A 6,254-nucleotide genomic window follows, 5' to 3' on the forward strand; every position below is an offset into this window, starting at 1 on the left:
ATTTTATATATATATATACTCACACACACATATATATGCATACATACACACACACACACACACACACACACACACACACACACACACGAATCCCTGGTCAGAAGTCCTAACCTACAAGCTGATCATTGGGGAAAAGAAGGGCAATCTTTTCCCAAAGATTTATAACCTCAGAAATCCAGTGGTGTGTCATCACAAATTACTTGATGGCAGTGAGTTGAGTTTTTATAAAAAAATATATACATATATATATGAGCACTGACGGTGTAGTCTGTAGTGCATTTTGTTGTTTATCCAAAGGCCGAGCCTCTCTGGTGGTCCAAATCCACCAGTGATTCTGAGAAAGAAAGACCTTCCCTAAGGACTGGTCCCTCCTGGCCATGTGCCCAAGAATGTTGGACAGAGCTTTAGAATCCTTGTCGCCAACAAGCAGTCTGGCCTCACCCTCTCCAGGAGAGACCTGTTTGTTCTCTTAGTAGTTCATGGTATATTCAATACTCTTCTCCAGCACTACAATTCAAAGGTATCAATTCTTCTTCTATCATCCTCAGTCATTGTCCAGCTCTCTGATGCATGGCAAGTAATTGCCTGGATTAGGCACACTTCAGTCTCCAGACTAACATTGCTCTTCAGTACTGTGGAGAGGTCCTTGATAACAGATTTTCCCAATGCAATTTGTCTTTTGGCTGCTGGTACCAAGAGTGTTGATTGTGAAATCAAGCAAGCTGAAGGGTTAGCAATCTCAAACCCTTTTCTGTTTATCATGATGCTGTCAATTGCCCCACTGGTGAGAATCTTTGTTTACTTGATACTGAATTTCAATCCATATTGAAGGCTGTAGTCCTTGCCTCAGGTCCTCCTTAGTTTGAGCAAGCAAGGTTGTATTAACTGCATAATGCAGGCTGTTGATAAGTCTGCCTCCAATTCTGATGCCACATTCCTCCTCATACAGCCCAGCCTCCTGGATGATCTGTTCTGCATAAAGATTGAAAAGGTACAGAGATAGGACACATCCCTGGTGTAAAATCTTACTGATTTTGAACAATGCAGTGTTTCCTTGCTCTGTTCTGACAACTGCCTCCTCGTCCAAGTATAGGTTTTGCATTAGCAAGATCAAGTGTTCTGGGATTCCCATTCTTCTCAGAGTCAGCCACAGTTTGTTGTGATCCACACAGTCAAATGCCTTTGCATTGTCAATGAAACACAGATAGACGTTCCTCTGGTACTCTCTGCTTTCAGCCAAGATCCATTTAACATCGGCTATAATGTCCCTAGTGCCACAGCCTCTTCTAAACCCAGCCTACACATCTAGCAGTTCTCTGCTGATATGCTGTTCTGCTCATTCTGGATAATTTTCAGCAGGATCTTCCTTATGTATATTATTAATGATATTGTTTGATAATTTCCACACTCTGTCAGATCACCCTTTCTGGGAATGGGAATAAATATGGATCTTTTACAGTCAGTAGGGCAGACAGTTGTCCTTCAGATTTCTTGGCACAACCTGGTGAGCACATCCAGAGCAGCATCTGTTTGTTGAAATGTCAAATGGTATACCATCAATTCCCTGGGCCTTGTTTTTTGCCAATTCCTTCAGAGCAGCTTGAACTTTTTCTTTCACCACCATAGGCTCTTGATCACAGGTTATTTAATGAGATTCTCCTGTGTCAGCCAATTCTTTTTGTTATTGAGACTCTATGTACTTCTTCTATCTTCTTTTGCTGCTTCCTGGGTCATTCAACATTCTGCCCACTGCATCCTTAAGTACAGCACTTTGAGGCTTGAATTTGTTCTTCAGTTCCCTCAGAAATGCTGACAGTTTGTCTCTTTTGATTTCCCTACTCCAGCTCTTTGCACATTTCATTATGTTTTGTCTTCTCATGCTGCCCTTTGAAATCTTCTGTCCATGTCATTAGGATGTAGTAAATTCCTCCAAAATGCAATCATGAAGAACCTTGATAACCATCCATTTTAGGCAGAAAAGTGTTAAGAATCAAATATTCAAAACACTATAAAGTAAGTATTTCTGATTTCTTCGTTAAGATTGCTGCTTCTCAGGGTTTCCTTTTTTGCTCCACAGAAGTTCAGGATTACCACATTGAACAACATCAACCACGTTCCTCGTATTCTTTTACTGTTTTTCCTTTAAATGTTTTCTAACTTATTTATCAAGCTTTGTTTTAATAGTTTTCCAGGTTTAATTTAACAGTTTGAACATTTCTCATGCTCTGCTTAGGGATCTAAAACACACTTTATGTTGGCCAACAAAAATTATTCTATAGGAAATAGTAAACAACACAATTATGCAAGTTTTTCATTCCCAAGAGTCTCTTCCTCATTCTCAGAGATTAACTCCCAGTGTCATCTCCTCCCCAAACAATAAAATTTCATTTAACTAGAGATCCCACCAGTGTACTGCATATTAAATATACCAACCTGGAAAGGTAATTTTAGCATCGGATCGTTGCTGTAGTAGGAGCTTATTTTCTGTGTTGAATAAGAAGACACTAAAAGCTCGGTGCAACAATCCTGAGAACAGAAGATGTGTCATTATTTCTGTTGTACAATACCAGTTTTACCTGCCTGATTTCCCACCTGCAGTTCAGAACTAGAAAGTTGACACCAGTTTTGCTCTTTCCCTGTGGTCTCCAGTTGGGGCAAATCTCTACCAGGCTGTGACAAGAGAAGAGATCTAGCACATCAGCAAGCATGCCAGACATGGAGTAAAAGAAATGGGGCATCTGTGGGCCAGCTCTGCCACTGGTCATATTTCCTTTCAAAGATATTTAGCTTGGGCTCAATTTGCCTTCTACTCCTACAAAGGCACATTCTTCCCTTTATGACAATTACCTCTTAAGACCTGACAACTTCATTAAGTAGTGACAACTACCTTTGTGATGTAGTTGTTGTTGTGTAGTGTTCAGCTGGGACTGATCCAAAGCAGACCCTCCAGTGGGTTTTCAGAAGCAGTAAATCTCATGGGAGGAGTTTGCTCTTCCTACACCCACCAGCAGCTGGTGGATTCAAATTGCGTACCTTTAAGTTGGCAGTGCAATTCCTTACCATTAAGCCACCAGAGCTCATCTTTATTATGGAATTAGTTTACTCTCTCTCTTACAAAACAACTCTGACGAAACTATGGAAAGATAATGTCTGTTACACAAGGAAGTAGCAGGGTAGATTTTACTAATACAGTACTTTAAACAGCCAAAGATAAAATATGAAATTATTAAGGACTGGGTCTCTTAACTATGGCACCTTTCTCAACTAATTTCCAAGGCCTACAGAAATCACTTCACAAGACAGAACATCGGGAAATAGTACCTTTCTCAATGTTTTCATTCAGGTGACAATTCTTCTTTGTCTCAGCCCCAATTCTGTTGTCATCTTCATCAATAAGAATGCACATTTCGGCCAGAAGTTTAACTTGCTGCTCATCGAGATTGTCAGTATTTATTTCAGGCATGGTGACAATAGGTCTGATCTGTCCTAAAACACCACTATTAAGAAAAGGGAAAGAAAGGATATTATACCATATATTATTGAAAGCCACATAAACATGCCAGGTAATCAGTTGCTTTGAGCTGAGTCTCAACTTAAGCTGATCTTACATGTGTTGGAGTACAACTCTGCTCCACCGGGTTGTCAATGGCAAGCTTCTAAATAATGCTTTGCCAATCTATTGAAAGCCTTTCCCAAGGTTCAATTCATGTGCTAAACATTCAACACCCGGAAAGATGTAATCTAGGCTTTCTCAACCTGTTCCTAATCAAAACAAAGTAATCTGAATGACTGCTTTTTCAATTTTGCTAAAGGTATACATCATTCTCATACACAGGAGAAAAGTTAATTCGTTCATGCAACAGTATCCATTCTGCCTCTGTAGCACCAACGTTTAACACAATGTTTAATGCAGGCAAATGTGTAAACTGAGCCTGGTTGTACTTTATTTAGGAAAAGCTTGTATTTCACAGTTTACTCATTTCTTCCTTAGCACATTAAGGTTTATTCTCTCTATGATCAATTCTTTCTTATTATTTAAATTTAAAATACTACTGAACGCTCTCCATAGCCTTCTGAATATTTTTTTGGCACATCCAGCATTTCAAGATGCCAGCTTTTTATATTCTTCAGAGTACTCTACTAGTATTCAATAAGTATTCCTTGAACTCTTCCTTATGGATCTCTGAACCCAGTATGAATTAAAGAATTTCTAAATTCTCCAGTATATATTCCTATAGTTGACACAAACAGATTTTGTCTTGTCTTTGTAAAGCTGCCAAACAATGCTATACCAATCTACTGAATCCTTTTTTCTCAAGGCCCAATTCACATGACAACACTGGTCTATGAATGTGAGTTCTCTATGGACTTCTTTTCAAATATAGAGTGGTGCTGTTAAAAGAAATACCAGTGGATGTCATCAACAAACAGAAATTTATTCTCTAGTTAGTTGCTACTGTTAGGCATCCTTGATTCAACTATGATTCAAAATGATCCTATGAACAGGTGGAAATAGTATTATCTTATGCCAATCTCTGCCATGCTCAAGCCCACTGCTGTCAATCCATTAGGAGCTAGTTCTAAGGGAAGGCTTTCTCTGTTGTCTCTGGGGGAGCCAACACCATGTTCTTGTCATAAATCTTCCCTCAGGCCTAGAGTCTCTGAGTGCTGGTATTCCAGGTACAGAAGACGCATTCCAACTCCTGGTTATTCTTTGGTGGTAGGAGGCTCCTCCGATCTGCTGTTTCAAAATTTCTTTTTCTATCTCAGGAAATTGACTCAAGAGACAACCTATTCCTGTGACTTGTATCCTGACTCGTTAGAGGAGTTAGAAGAAGTTAGACTTTAGGAGTTAGAAGACATAAAATAATTTTATCGGATTATTACATGGGAGAGAATAATATGATACTGAGATTTATGGTCTAACTAAGCTGACAAATATTTTAAGGAGACATAAAAAAATCAGTTAGATACTGAGAAATATTCTTCTTTGGTCTTCCTTATTCAGTGTCCAACTTTTGCATAGATACAAAGTAACTGAAATATTTTAACACCTGTTTAAATGAATGATGGAATGTATACAAAATGAGTAAGGACAAAAATGGCTACTTAATAAAAAAAAAATCTCATTTTAAACAAGGTTTAAAGAGCACTAATAGCATAGTAGCAAGAAGCTGCATTGCAACCCCAGAGACATGTGGTTCAAATCCACCAGCTGCTCTTTGGGCAAAGGACAGGCAATCTCCTCCTGTGTGATCAACTGACTGTTTCAGCTATGGGTTGGTTCTGACTCGTTGCTACACAACAACTACCACCACCACCGTTTGGGGTTTATGTGGCAAAATGGTATTTAAAATAAATACGTGAAAACATGTTTAATCATTAAAACCAGAGATCAAAGGGAAAAATAATATGGAAAGATAAATTATAAATGTATATATTAACATCATCACTAAGGTGTTAAGGTATCTTCTATAAAATAATAAGGCCTTTAAAAACAACTATGATTTAAGCTAGACTGCACTTTTAGGATCTTCAAAACTGTCTTAAGACAGAACTTCACCACAATCACAAAATATAATTAATCTCTTCATAATAGTAAGAACATATCAAAATTTAAAAAAATAAAATAAAGTTACTATCTATTTAAGTGATGCATCCTATCATTTCTGTTTTAATAGTATAGACTAGATATTATAAATTTGCTTTCAAATTTTTCAAATCATTCCTTTGCATTTCTGCATCATGTATACTGAAGTATACATAAACAGAGAAAGGAAGACAGAGAGGGAATTTGACTCCATGTATATGTATGCTAAACAATATAGTATTTTAGCTTATTTCCATGGAGGCTTTTGGAACTTACGGTAATATTCAACAATTGTTAGGGGTTGCACTGTGCTTAAAAATGTATAAAATTAGCAAGGGCCTAATTTTCAGTTTTAACCTGTATTATGTTAACAACCATTTTTATGCAGATGGCACAACCTTGCTTGCAGAAAAAAAGACTCAAACCACTTGCTGCAGAAGGTTAAAGACTTCAGTCTTCCATTTGGATTATTGTATCTCAACATGAGAAAACAAAATCTTCCCCATTAGACCAACAGGCAACATCATGTCAGATGGAGAAAAGACTGAAGTTATCAACTATTTCCTTTTACTTGGTTCCATGATCAACATCAATGATAGCAGTGGTCAAGAGGTCAAAAGATATATAGCACTGGGAAAACCTCCTGTCAGGGACCCTTTTACAG

General features: G+C 37.9%; 1 pseudogene; it reads right to left on the bottom strand.

Annotated features, from left to right (window-relative positions):
- LOC102875666 overlaps positions 1–3,487 on the bottom strand; it is an 88,155-nt pseudogene extending 84,668 nt beyond the window's left edge.
- Between the last annotated feature and the right edge of the window lie 2,767 nt (positions 3,488–6,254).

This window comes from Elephantulus edwardii, unplaced genomic scaffold (assembly GCF_000299155.1).
Source record: "Elephantulus edwardii isolate Elephantulus edwardi_28Jun2011 unplaced genomic scaffold, EleEdw1.0 scaffold00073, whole genome shotgun sequence".
Taxonomy (NCBI): Eukaryota; Metazoa; Chordata; class Mammalia; order Macroscelidea; family Macroscelididae; genus Elephantulus; species Elephantulus edwardii.